The 13,418-nt window shown below is 53.8% G+C and overlaps 1 long non-coding RNA gene across 1 annotated transcript; it reads left to right on the top strand.

The window, feature by feature from the left end:
• Positions 1-114: 114 nt before the first annotated feature.
• On the top strand, positions 115-12,976 carry LOC143149105 (uncharacterized). The gene is made up of 3 exons (XR_012992692.1): positions 115-801; positions 2,428-2,564; positions 12,751-12,976. It is a non-coding gene; the product is annotated as an uncharacterized LOC143149105 (long non-coding RNA).
• Positions 12,977-13,418: the final 442 nt, after the last annotated feature.

Genomic DNA, 13,418 nt, shown 5'->3' on the forward strand with positions numbered 1-13,418 from the left:
ACGGTCCTGGCGTTAGTTAAGGGCTCCGTACGGACGGCGGCGCATACGTCGGATTCCCGTCGGGACACGAGGCACGTTTCCACGACGCTTCTACGTCCGTGACCCGTGGCGAAGTCAGCGCTTGATCATGATCCGATCAGTACGAGCTGACTTGTTCATCAGGATGTCGGTTCGCGTTGCGTTGTTGTCGCGTCTCTGAGGAGGCCTTGTTCGCGTTTCTCTCTCGCGTATCAATCGTTAACGAGTGCTGCACGCTGGCGATACGCGGCAACGAGCCGAACGCAAACGACGGAGTATAAATGCGCGGTGGAATGTGCCGTAGTGGTGAGAGTTACGATGGTGTTTTGAAAGGACACGTTTACCCACGTGGAACGCGGTGCCAGTTTTCGTCGTGAGTTCGGCGGCTAGTCGAACGAAAAGTAAGGAAAGAAGCGAGAAAGGAAGAGGTAGACGAGACAGGAGAGGACACTTGAACCGACGGCGGAGCGTGGAGACGGAGAGAAAAAGAAAGAGCGAAGGGATGGGAGAGAGGCAGACAGAAAACGCTACGGGGGAAAGAGAGAGAGGGAAAGAAAGATAGAATAAAGACGCCGAGACGCCGACTGACTCTTGTTTGATCGCGAAAATACGTGGGGAGCGACGCGGGAGAGGGTTTCCCCTGTAAACGAACTTTTCTCGCCCGATAATGGGAGGGCACGCCGGAGAATTCCTGTATCTTGACGATCGATCGTTCCTCGGCACGGCGAAGGTGCACGAGAAACGCTGGAAAATGGCATCCTGTCGCACGAATACGCGCAAACGGTAAACGATGCTGCGCATACGAGCGTGTAGAGTTTCATATGGTGTGGCGGCGGTAGTACGTGTGGCTTGTGCCTCACGGCGTAGTCTGTCGGTGACCGGAAAACAAACGGCCGAGGTCGGGGCCGAAGTCCCCGATGCAAAACGCGTTGCGATCAATGCAATAAACAAACGCTCTGGCAGGAACGTATCTGACACGACGCTTTTACCCTCTTGCTGCCTCTGGCGCGTGACGTAATCCATTCAAGCGCTTACTACGCAATACGGGACGCGGGCAGCTCTCTTTGTCTCTTGCGCTCTCGCTCTTTCTCCCTCCCTCCCTTCCTCCCGATCCAACCCTTCTTTTTCTTGCCTCTTGATAATGGCGACGCAAGAAATTCTCTTTGGTCGTTGTCGGCGGCATCCTAGACGTTTCGTCGTCGCTGCGATTGTAGTTATTGTTGTTGTTGTCGTCGTCGTCGTCGTCGTCGTCGTCGTCGTCGTCGTCGTCGTCGTCGTCGTCGTCGTCGTCGTCGTCGTTGTCGTTGTTTTCGTTGGTGTCGTTGGTGTCGTTGGCGTGCATCGCACGATTACAGCCCGTTGCAGCGTTTCTCGTCGTTCCTACGAGATCGTGTTTGCCTTTTGTCCGTGGCACGTGCCTCCTCTTTTTCTCGTTCTGTTTTTCTCCGGGCTGACAGCGGCGTGCGCGATCGGGCGTCCTTTGCGTATCGGGAAATTGTGCGATCGCTCGTGTCGTTCGCACGAAATTTCGCGCGAGACCACCCTTTCTCTTTTACCCCCTCTCTCGGTCGCTCGAGTTTTCTTTCTTACCACTCGCGCTGATTACGCGTTCTCGCCACCGAATGTCGAGTACCGCCGCGTTGTGTCTTCGAACGTGTCGCGCGTGTAAATACCGTGTGTCGCGCGTGTAAATACCGTGTGTCGCGTTTAAAAAGTAGCTTCGGAGAGCCGCAAAGAGGTAACATCGTTGTTGGCTCGAGTAGCGGGCAACGGACATCTGGTTCACGGTGTTGCTCGTTGACGCATCGTTTCCGTACGCGGTGAAAAATCGAGCAACGGTACCGCTCGACCGAGTGTACGCGTCAAGAGGAAAATCACGTCGGCGAAAAAGACAGGGACCCGCGAGTCCGAGGTTCCGATCGAAATCGGTCGTTGCTCGGCAACTAGGATTCGAGCGTGTACTCGCAACTTGTTGGAATTTGGGATAAGGTGAACGAGCGACTCGCAATATCTCGGCGATTCTTGCTCTTTTCTTTCTCTTTTTTTTCCCCTCTTATTTATTCGCGACATCGACTACTACGCGTTAAAGCGGCCACGAATCATCGCGTCCGTCGAACGCGTGCATGCGCGCGCGCACACAGTCTTTGTCCTAAATAATCCCTCGAGCGAAGTTGAGGAAAAGGACGGAATTTCGTGCGCGTCAAGAGACCACGAGTTGCTCGCGTATCTTGTGAAATGCCCGGGCCGAAGCCTTGAAAAAGTTCCGACCAAGCGACGGAGAAAAACAGAATTAGTGTGTTGCGTGTTTTGTAATCGTCCGTCCGCGCGCGTACGACCGCATCGATCGTACCGAGTCTGGCCTCATGATCTATAACGTTTTTCGTTTTCTTGCTTGTTTCATTTACGCAGTGATTTTGGACTATCGGCATGCCGAGTAATGTGGGACACGGCAGTGGTGCTCGAGTAGTGATTGTGTTATCGACGTGTCATCATCGTGGCTCGAATCCACTTGGCGGGCTGGAATGTACTACGTATCTATGAGACACGTAAGTATTTGCGCGTAAAACTTCGAGCACGTTCCAAGACCGATTCCAAACACACTTTCCGCGATAATTGCGCGCAATAAGCGACCGAGCGTGCATTTCGAATTCTTTCCGCGAATAAACACGTAGGATGGAATTAGCCTCGCGAAACGGTATTCGTCGCGAACGCGTATCGACCGACTATTTTAAAGGGACACCGGCGATAAAAATGAAATCGATTCTCGAGGTAGGCGCACGATCGGCCCACCGATAAACACGAAATACGATTTCGCGCCACGGTGGTATTCGAATCGACGATCGATGTCAATTTCGCGCCACGGTGGTATTCGAATCGACGATCGATGTCAATTTCGCGAGATCGCGGTTCGCTCAACATTGTCCATTCGATCGGTGATTTTTTCACCGAAGAGACGTTGCGCAAACCACGCGGGAGAGTATCGCGAATCGTTTCGAGAGATTTGGTGCGCGTCTCGCGCGTACGTCTTTCCTATTGTCGATTCTCTTTCGATATCGTCCGAAATATCGGTCTCGCGGTAACGGTCGTTGTTTCGGAAATACCGAGCGTTGTTCTCTCGATAAGTGGTCGTTTCGCGGTTACGACGATTATCCATAATCGGAGCTGTTCGAATTTCGGTTAACACCGAACGATGGGAACGTCGTACCGCGTACGATACCGCGCGTTCCATTTTAACGTATCGTCTTTACTTTCCGGTAAAAAAAGAATTTCTCAATTTTCCTCGGCGAGGTGTAAGTTTGTCCCGCGATCGGTAACGATACGACGCGAAATTCCGCTCTCTTTTTTCTTTTCCTGTATCGTTTTGGTTGACTCGGTTCGAAGCTATTGTTTCGTAGCTCGCGCGAGATACGTCTTCGATCGCACGCGCTCGGAAGGAAGCGATCGGTGTTGACTCTGTAACGCTTCTTTTGCGTATCGCTCGAACAATGTTTCGTCTACTCGGTACCGACGCAATTTTTCATCTCGGGAAAGCACGCGCACACCCGGGATATGCTATCTACCACGTGCGTAGAAACATCGCCACGACATTTGATTACTAGGAAAGGATCGGACGCAAATAAACATACGCCGCGTTTCAAGTAATACTGTCTCTCTCCCTTTCTCTGTGCGCGTGTAAACGGAACGGAGCGGCGACTGTCGCCCGGACCGACCAAAACTCGACGATCGTACAAATTTCGAGGAAGAACTCGCAAACGAAAAATGACGAGTTATCGGAAACTGACGCTGGAAATCGGGACGAACGGTGTTACGGAATCAACGCGTAATAATAGAGCAATTCGAAGCGATAAATTCCTCCGATAGGATAAACCGGGAACGAACGGTAATATTTCGGACGGGAGAAATTCGCTCGACGGGACGCGTTCGAACGTACGGGTCCGAGAGGAGAATTTCGCAGAAAGGTTCACCGCTGATTTTCCCGCGTGAAATTGTTTGGTTCGCGTAGCACCGAAGACGAGCGAGTGATCGCTCGCTCGCTCGCTCGCTCGCTCGTGTACGAAGCGAGAGCTCGGTCGGGCCGCCTGGAGGGAAAAGCGCGAAAATTTCGGCACGCGAAAACGGTCGGTAGAAAGTTACGTAACCGAGATAAAAAGAGGTGACTCGCCTGTTTGGCAAACGTCGTATCGCGTCGTCGCGTCGCGTCGCGTCGCACGTTACGGGCAAGCTTTTCGTCGTGGTCGTCGTCGAGTATTTTGAAAGGTAAACGCGAAAAAGTCGTAGCCACGATATCGGGGTTTTCTCTTGGTCTGGGTTACGCTCGATCGGCCCCATTATCTCGCTCGAACGTAATCGGTTGCGGTCTAAAAATACAACACCGATGTTGCGAACACACTCTGGAAGCGGCAACGGTCACGAGTCTCGCATCCCGGAATGCGATAACGATCGCGAGAAACTTCGACACGATCGCGGAACGGAAGCAATAAAGCTTCCGGGGCTTTCCTAGTCGCGTTCCGCCACTGTTATGATCCCGAATGGTTATCGCGCGGTAGCGTGTTTCGCGGCGGAGGGTGCCCCGGTTAAGGTGAATTCACACCGTTGGCTCGCCGCGAGGTTCTCGAACGGTGAGAAGCCCGGGCCAGAGATCGCGCGAACGCGGCGATGGAATCGCTCGGATACCGGCGATCTTTCAACGCTCCGTTTAAATTTACACCCGAAAGCCTCGAGTCCTCTCCGACGCATTGTACGGCTGTCACAATTCGCTTTTACGAGCCCCATTGATAGTTTTGTAGCGACGAGGACCCCCCGAAGGTTTGCGGTCGAAGGGTTCGAGTACACGGGCCACTCGTCCCGCCCGATCGCTTTCACGGAAGGTGTATCGGCACCGCTCGTCGCACGCTCGTCATCGATACGTCGCTCGCACGGTGTAAATCCGCCTTTCGGCCGCGTAAAACGACTCCGTCGGTACAAACGATCGGGATCTCGCTCGGACCGAGACGGTACGCGCGAAGGCTAGTTCCTCCCGACCTACGACGCGTACGCGCCGCGGCGACTTTCGAAAAATTGAACGCGCGTTACCTATACGGATACTACCTCGTGGCGATAACGTTATCGCGAACCTGCGACGATGCAGTTTCTCCGATCTCGTTGAACCTTTTCGGGACGGTTCGCTCGCGAAACGGTACCGGAAACTCCGAAAGAGCCTCTCGCTCAACGTTGCTCAACGAATACGATATTTGCCCACCGGTCGGTTCGTTACGATTTTCCAGATCCCCTGGATGCCGGGCACGGCCGCCCCCGGTTTAACGGGCGGCCGAGGTGGTATCGGCTCCGTGGTCTTCGGGGATCGATCGATTTCGCCAACCGAAATCAGCTCGGCGTTCGTTGTCGCCCGATCGAGAAACTTTTCCTCTTCCGCGCGAGTTCGAATTGGCCGAGCGAGTGTCGTCGTTCGCGGGGTCGTCGGACTTGTTTCGTCTCGCGCTTTTACCGAGCCGTGACGAGCACGGCTCGATTCGAATCGAGGAAATCCTCCGAACGAAATATTCCGGTTTCGATCGCGATTCGGCAACCGGATCTCTTCCGTCTTGGAAATTAACGCGGTAACGCGGCCGCGGTACGGCTTCGAAGCTCCTTCCCGTTTACCGGAGAGATACATCGCGGATAAAATTGAGAAATTGCTGACCGACGAAGCGCCTTCTTCGCGTCGCAGGAGCTGTAAATGGGAAATCGAATTTAAAAGGCACGAATAGGTTGCATCCGTTGGCTTCGCCGATTTAATCTCGTGCTGTAACGGGCGTTATGTCCGTCTTATCGGGCTGCAGTGGTTGCGGAATAATCGCCTCGAAAACGAAAGCGGCGCAGTGGAAATATCCATCGGTCGGTGTTCCGCGTTGTAAGCTCGAAAACTGGAGCACGGATCTGCGCGTTTTTTTGGTCGGTTTTGCGCCGAAATCCACTCCCCTTTAAAAATGTTCCGGAACGTTCGCTCCAGCGTTGGTCTCGATTCGACGTAGGTTCGCCGCACCGGTGTACGATAATTCCAAGTTTTCGCGGAAAAGCGAACGCCGCGACGTTCGAGGGCGGAAAAGTTCGCGGTTAATCGATCGTCCGCCGCTGGTCGATCGGAGACGCCGCGGGATGGCTGCCAATTCGATTCGAATCGCTCCAATTCTCGTGACACGAATCGCAACGACGTCGCGTGCCGGGACAGCGATACGAAAAAAAACGCGAAACCGAGCGCGGAAATTTTTCGAAACAATTTTCCAGGATTCGAGGATCCGTTTCCGTAGATCGCGCAAATTTCGGAAGAAAGGAAAAGAAAAAATTCGAAAAGAGGACATTCGCGGCTGGTAGCCGTAGGCCACGTGTTCCCTGTCCCGCGAACGGAGAGAGGCCGATCGGATGTCGCAACGTGGAAAACCGGTAAAGATATTTTGTTTTCCGAGAAACTTATACAGCGTGTTTTACGGTGGAACGAGTTTCGATATTCTTGTTTCGTTCGCGTTAGAAAGAAGAGCGTACATTCCAGCGCGGCGGTGACCTTGAAACGTACGTTCTTGATGCCTTCGCCTATCGAAACTTGCTCAGTCAAGGTTTAAAGCGCAACGATACGGATGCTACTATGTACATAACTGGTTTCGTGGAAAAAATGCGACTCGCGATCGGGAAGCGCGTACGCGATCAACTTTGAAAAGTTTTGTCGCGCGGAAACGACGGGAACGGTTCGCTGCGTTTAAATTCGGGGGCAAGATCGGTGCGAGGACCGACGTTGTTTCCAAATCTCGATCCGGAAGCGCAGGATCGTTTTTTCCCCGGAGTGTTCGATCGTTGACACGGTTGCGAACGTCTGGCTGGAGGTTTCTCGCGATCCGGAGGGCGGCCGTGAATCTCTCCGGTTCTAATCTCTAACGGCTCGATCGGCCAGGTTCGCGGTGGCTCGAAAAAATGTACCGTTGCGCCGCGCGACAAACGGGTTAAGTCGTTCGGGCGGCCATTACGATCCTCTGACACACATAATTTCGAACGGTGCGAAAGCGACGCGTGCGTCCGTGCGTGCGTCCGTGCGTGCGTGCGTGCGTGCGTGCGTGCGTGCGTGCGTGAGTGCGCGCGTGGGTCGTGCCCGGTGCTTCCTGGAGGCCGGATTTTCTCACGGTGCGTCCACTCGTCGATCCTCGCGGTCTTCGAGTACCGAAAATAGATCGCCTCGACCGGGAGGACTCGTGAACCCCTCGCGCGAGCACTTAACCGGGCTCGTATCGCGCGCGGAACGATCCTTCGAATCGGCATTCCGGTTACGCGTATTCGAAATCTTTCGGCGGGAGCAGCACCGGGAGGTTTCGTTGGTCCTCGGCCGTCGACACGGTCCATCGACCCACCGGCTCGGGAGAGTTTCGACCGGACCTTTTCCAAAACGACAAAACCGTTCGAGAATAGGGAGAATTGTACGGTAGGAAAATCGATCGGATTTTCCGCAGGCTCGAGCGGTATTCGCGCTCGCTCGCTCACCCGCTCGCGAGCGCGGTCCGCGAACGCGTCGAGCACACGGATAGCAATTTAATGCTCGAACGGGTTTCACGACGGCGTTTCTTTCCCTCGGTTGTCCCGATTCTACGGGAAAACGTTCAACGTTTCGGCCATCGAACGAAAAGAATTTTCGCAATTTTTTTCCTCGCGCGGACTTATCTCGCGCGAGCGCGCTAGAATGCCGTCCGTTCGAACGGAAAACGATGACGCCTCCGCTCCGCGCGGCGGAAACGCTTTCGCCGAATGCGGTGAAATTCGTCACTGCCAACGAGGAAAATTCTTTCGCGATCCGCCTTCGAACGGGGACACGGCCACTTCGCGGACGCGAGACTAAGACGAATGCAAGCGCGGATAATAGCGGATTATTTCTAGAAGCGTAAATTATATTTGCGCGCGTAAATAACGCCGCTGCGCGAGCGTACCGTCGACCGTACCGTCGACCGTACCGGCGAGCGTACCGGCGACCGTATCGGCGACCGTACCGATGGCCCAGGAAAATCTCATTTGCGTTATTGTGACACGAGCCCGCACGCGCGTCGAGAGACAAACGAGAGAGCCAAAAATTGCATCATTGCGTCAGCCCGCGTAGTCCCGCGTCGTCCCGCGTCGTTTCGCTTGCGTCACGTGCCGTACCGTACCGTATTTGTTATTCCTCGAAGGGCCAACGTGGAACGCGAAAAACACGCCGGATCCGTGACTTTACCCCCGTATTTCGAGCAGGGTAGGGACCGATTCGACGGTAGTCCGCTACGGCGTTGCAATTAGAATCGAATCGACACCCGCGAGGGTAACTCCCGAGCCTCGATAACGATCGAACGAACGCGACGACAACATCGAGATAGAGCAAACGGTCGTACACCGGTGCGCCATTGTGGCCGAAGATATTAATGAAACTCCGTCTGGAATTCGGTGTCGCGAATGTGTAATTTCACACGTTCCGTACGATAACAAAGTACCGCGTGTATCGTAGGATCGCGGTAACCCGTAATTACGAGTAAACCAATTATGCCGTTCCGAGGCAACTATTTCTGTTACGCGGTGGTCACCGGTAAGCCGTGCGTTACACGGACACGGTCGAGCGGTTTTCTCGTTCGAAGAGCAATATCGACCGTAGCTTCGTACAATCGTCTCGATTTCGGTGCCGAAAACCCACCAGTCCTACCGGCTGCGCCCGCTATTCTCTTACCCGTTGCCAATTTTTATTTACGGTAGACCCGGACGATATTATCGTCCGCGAGAAATTATCTTCGTTCGGTGCGTTCCGCAAATAGTTGCTCGAGAAAAGTCAGGTGCGCGCCATATGTCGCGTTCCGCGGTTAAAGGGTCAATTTCGAGATTTCTCAACAATTTTGTCCCGTTCGTCGAGTTTAACGCTCGATTCCGGTCTCCCGCGTCGGTCGAGGCCAGGAATCGTTCCTTCGTTCGAAATTGCTCCAAAGAACGGTATCGCGCGTCGAAGAAGGTTGAGAACGCGTCTAGATGGGTCTCCGGACTGGAAAGTTTCGGCGCGAGGTTACAACGTCATGTCCATCTAATTATGGTCCGCTTAACATAACGCGTGGCTCGTGAGTCAGCTGTTGACGACGTTCCTTCAAACGTTTCGCTAACCTCGATGGCTTCGGTCTCCGCTCGGCCGAGTACCCTTGCCTCCACCTTCGGTGACAATGGAAAGTCGTTGAATGGCAAATCGGTGCCACCGCGACGACGCGTCACGAAAGCTACGGGCCCGTAAATATTCTTTATCGTGTTGCGTCAATACGAGGCCGGAAATGTGTTACGCGAGAATACGATGTTGCTCGCGCGTACTCGAGCCTAGTTTCCTCGTTACCCGTCGCGCGGAATCCGTCGATCGTTCTTCTTTTTTTTCCCTTTTTCTTTTCTTTCCGAAATCGTCGCGAACGCGAAATCGATCACTTTCTCGCGTCCGTTCCACGGACCGTAACGAGACGCGCGTAAAAGGCGAAAGAGGAAAAAAACGAAAGAAATCGAATCGCGGCAAGTGTCGAGTTCCCGAAGATCGCGGGCACCACTCGGAACAAAGTCAACTGGCTGTTCAAGGCCTTCGAGGCCTCTCTCCCCACCCCCTGAGTACGCTGCAAAAAGTTCGAGGTCGCTACCTCGCGTGGCATTCCGTTGCGAATTACGAGCGTTCGAGGTGGCGTACGCGCGAGAAAATAAAAAGAACGAGTACTGTTTCGAATTAGAAGCGGAGAGAGGCCAGTTCGACCGAATTATCAATTATACGCTCGTTCGTTGGGTGCCAGTGGTCGCGAACGAGAAGCAGCGAGCAGCGATCGGCCGATTTTGTTCGGATTCTAACGCGATTGGAATGCGCGATTAGGCGTAAGAGAGTTGCAAACCGTTAGACGAACAGAGTTGCGAATAAATGGAGCGTTTGGATCGAAATACAGGTCCGTCCGCGGTGTACGGTAATCGAGGATGACGAAACAAGGCTTGCGCGTAACTCATCGCTCGGGAGCCCAGCGAGTGGCATACTTTTCCGTATGGACAAACGCGCGAACCCCGCCGCGTGCCAACTTGTCTCGATTCGCTAATTAACTCGCAACATTGTGGGAGAAATCGATCGGTGTTGCCTTTTATGCGGAGCTCGTGAAAGGATCTGTCGCGGTTGGAAGTGGATTAGGTTGAATCATTCTCGTACACTTTGCCCGCTTCGTCTCGAGTTTCTCGTCGAATTTTGCGCGCGATACGATTATCGATACAAATTTGCACGTCGAGTTCGCATTATCGCGAATCCTGTTTGTCTTTCGATCGAAATCGCTCGGTCTTATCGGTCGAGCGTCGTCGACGCGTGCGATCGGAAATCTTACGGGCGCGTGTTACGAGTATTTCGCCTCGGTCGAAATGTTTCTCCTCGGTTTCTTCGAAAGCTTCGGAAGGAGATTTTCGGGCTTCGATGGAAAAGATTTCAACGATCTCTCGAGCCGGATTCTCCGCGCGGAGCGGAAAATCGGAACCGCTTCCTTTCGAAGCGAGGAAACGTCTTCCCACGTCGCGTAGCTCGCGCATCGTCTCGAATTCCTCGAGGGAGCGGATACGGAGCGATATGGAACGAGGATCCGGGCACGAGGCAATCTGCCGCTTATCAGCTCGTTATCGGTGTCGCGTCGAGTTATGAATGGGCGGAATCGTGCCAGTTTGACCGCCCAATTTCGAATTCTCTCGCGCGCGAGCTTCATTTTTCGTTAAAATGGATCCCCGTTGCGCGAAAAAAAAATTCCTCGTTGCGCGGATTTCCCTCGATCGTTCTCCCGCTGGATTCTTCGCGCCGTTTAAACGTTCGAAACGAGTTTCGCGTAACGAGTTTTATTTTATTAACGCGATTCGATCGGCAATCTATTATCGAGTTGATCTCGTTTGTTCTCGAGTAAACGAATTAACGAAACAACAACCGGGAAACGTTCGCTCTTCCAATTAGCCGTCCCCAGTTCCGTTCGCTGTTTCTTTCCGTTGAAATTTATCGAGTACCATCGATTATCGAACGCTAATGGAGAAAATGAAGCGAACCGTCGAGTAACTCGTCCATCGTGATTTCGTTTCTCCTTCGTCGGGCTCGTTCGATCGTTCTCGAACAAACACGGAAAAACGAAACGATATCGCGCCGCGTACCTTTTCCCGGCGAAAGAATATCTTCGATTCCTTTCGACGGTGAAAAAATATCGAGACACCGCACTCGCGGTTTCCGATTCGACGTACGTTCGCGGCGAATAGCGGGGCGAGCGTTGCCGCTCGCGCGGCAAACTTGTTTCCTGCCACTGGTACAACATAATTACACTTGTCGCATAAATATCACCGAACGATAAAGCGACTGGAACTGTCCGCGTTACCGGTGAACCGAACTTGAAAAAATCACTTTTCTCGGAAAGCAACGGAAATATTCGAGATATCATCCGCCTCGAACGCGCGGCGGTCCTGTAGCGCGTGCGTTTATCGGAGCGTAGACTCGTAGCTTTCGGCTCTCGGTCGAACGGTCCGACGGTTCGAATCTTGAAGCGGAAAGTGACCGCTCTCGGAGACGAAACCTCGCTCCGAGAGTTTAACGACTCGCGATCAACGGAAGCTCGATCGTCCAACGAGCGTTGCCGCTCTGCTCGAGGACACGCTGCGAATCGCAAACTTCCCTCTCGAACTCTTTCGTTCGCGGAGGAACGGTTCGTTGAAACGCTCACCCTTCCGAGGCGCACGCGGCGCGATCTTTCCCTCGTTTCCGCGGGTGGGTGTCTTTGACCTTTCATCGGAAGACTCTACGAGCCGTCTACCTCGCTCGTTATCCGGATATTTATACGCCGAATTAAGACGTCCCGAGCGCGGAGTACGGCGTCGGTTGGCAAACAACCTGATCACTCGGACGAAATAAAAGGGTCGTCCTTGATTCGTTGAGCAACGTTCGAGCAACGTTCGAGCAACGTTCGAGCAACGTTCGAGCGGGTGGGCCGGCCGGCTTCGTCCGAGCGTTCCCTTTCGACTCGAAATCCTACGCGTCTTTTTCCCGAGGAAACGAAATTCCCAATTTTACGGGCCGGCGAATATAATCGGAAAAGTGGTAGAGCGCGATCGTCAAAATATGACCGATAAACGTTATTGCTTTCGAGTACCGAGTCGAGTTCATTTATAGATCGAAATGGGTCACCCTGTGCATCGCAACGGAATCGAGGGTAGAGCCGCACAGCGAGGGAGACGTTCGAAAACGAAAGATCTGGGACAACTGGGTACATTTAACCGGGTTAACTTTGCGCGCGTTCTGTTCGCGAGTCTACCGTTCCGAATAGAGTCATTGAAAAGGGAACGCGGAGGTTCGCGTACTCGGAATCGATGAACGGTGAACCGACCGAAATCGTTCCCCTCGAGATACCACCCGGTGAATCGTAAATTTCCAACCGAGACGAATCGCGGGCGTAAAAGCGAACGGTTCAACGTGGATGAAATTCCAAAGTCAACGAGCGTAAAGGAAAGAAAGATCTCGAACAACGTCCGCGAATACGGAATCGCGACGGTTCCCAACGCTTCCTGTTACGCTTCGCGAGACGAAATGTATGTATATCGCGCCGACTGTAAACGGGTCGATGGAATTTAATGGGTTAAGTGGAGACGGTTAGTAGACGATGCCACGGGCATCGCGGTGAGAGACCGCCTCGATGACGTCGCGTGAAATTTTTAACCTCGCCACGTGGCGTGTCCGATTGATTACAGGCGAGCGCGAGTGCGAGTGCGAGTGCGAGTGCGAGCGCGAGTGCGAGTGCGTCGCAGCGACGGAACCACCAACCGGGCCAGGAACTTGTTCCTCTTCGACGGAAAGCTCCTCGGAACGAAGCCGCGATGTGATTAGCGGCGTTCTCGCGAGCTTTCGAGAAAGACTTTGACCACCGAGCCCGAGTCCGAGTCCGCGTTCGCGTTCGCGTTCGCGTTCGCTTTCGCTTTCGCTTTCGAAGGGGGAGGGGGAGGGGGTGGGGGAGGGGGATTTCTCGCAGCCCGCGACCACTCCCACGATCGTCCGCTCGACGATACTCGCACGATACTTTGGAGAAGAACCACCGTCTCGGGAGGCGAACACCTCGCGAAGCTTGCGAACGCTCTACGCAGGGACCAGGAAGAAGGGAGCATGACGCGTAAAGGTTCGTAACGAGGTCGACGAGGAGCCATTAACCGAGAGCAGCTGCAACAGTTCATCGTTCTTGATCGTTCGCGCCAAGTAGAAAGTCGAAATCTTCGCAAAGAGTCGCTCGAGCTTGATAAAAGAGATTCGCGCCGGGGATCGGTTCCTTCCCGAAGCAAGCGAGCCCCCCGATTCTCGACGAACCTGGTGCAACCGGACGAGGGGGCGGGTGCGGGGGGCAGGGGAACAGGGGAACAGGGGACCA

The sequence above is a fragment of the Ptiloglossa arizonensis genome, chromosome 7 (genome assembly GCF_051014685.1).
Source record: "Ptiloglossa arizonensis isolate GNS036 chromosome 7, iyPtiAriz1_principal, whole genome shotgun sequence".
Classification (NCBI taxonomy): Eukaryota; Metazoa; Arthropoda; class Insecta; order Hymenoptera; family Colletidae; genus Ptiloglossa; species Ptiloglossa arizonensis.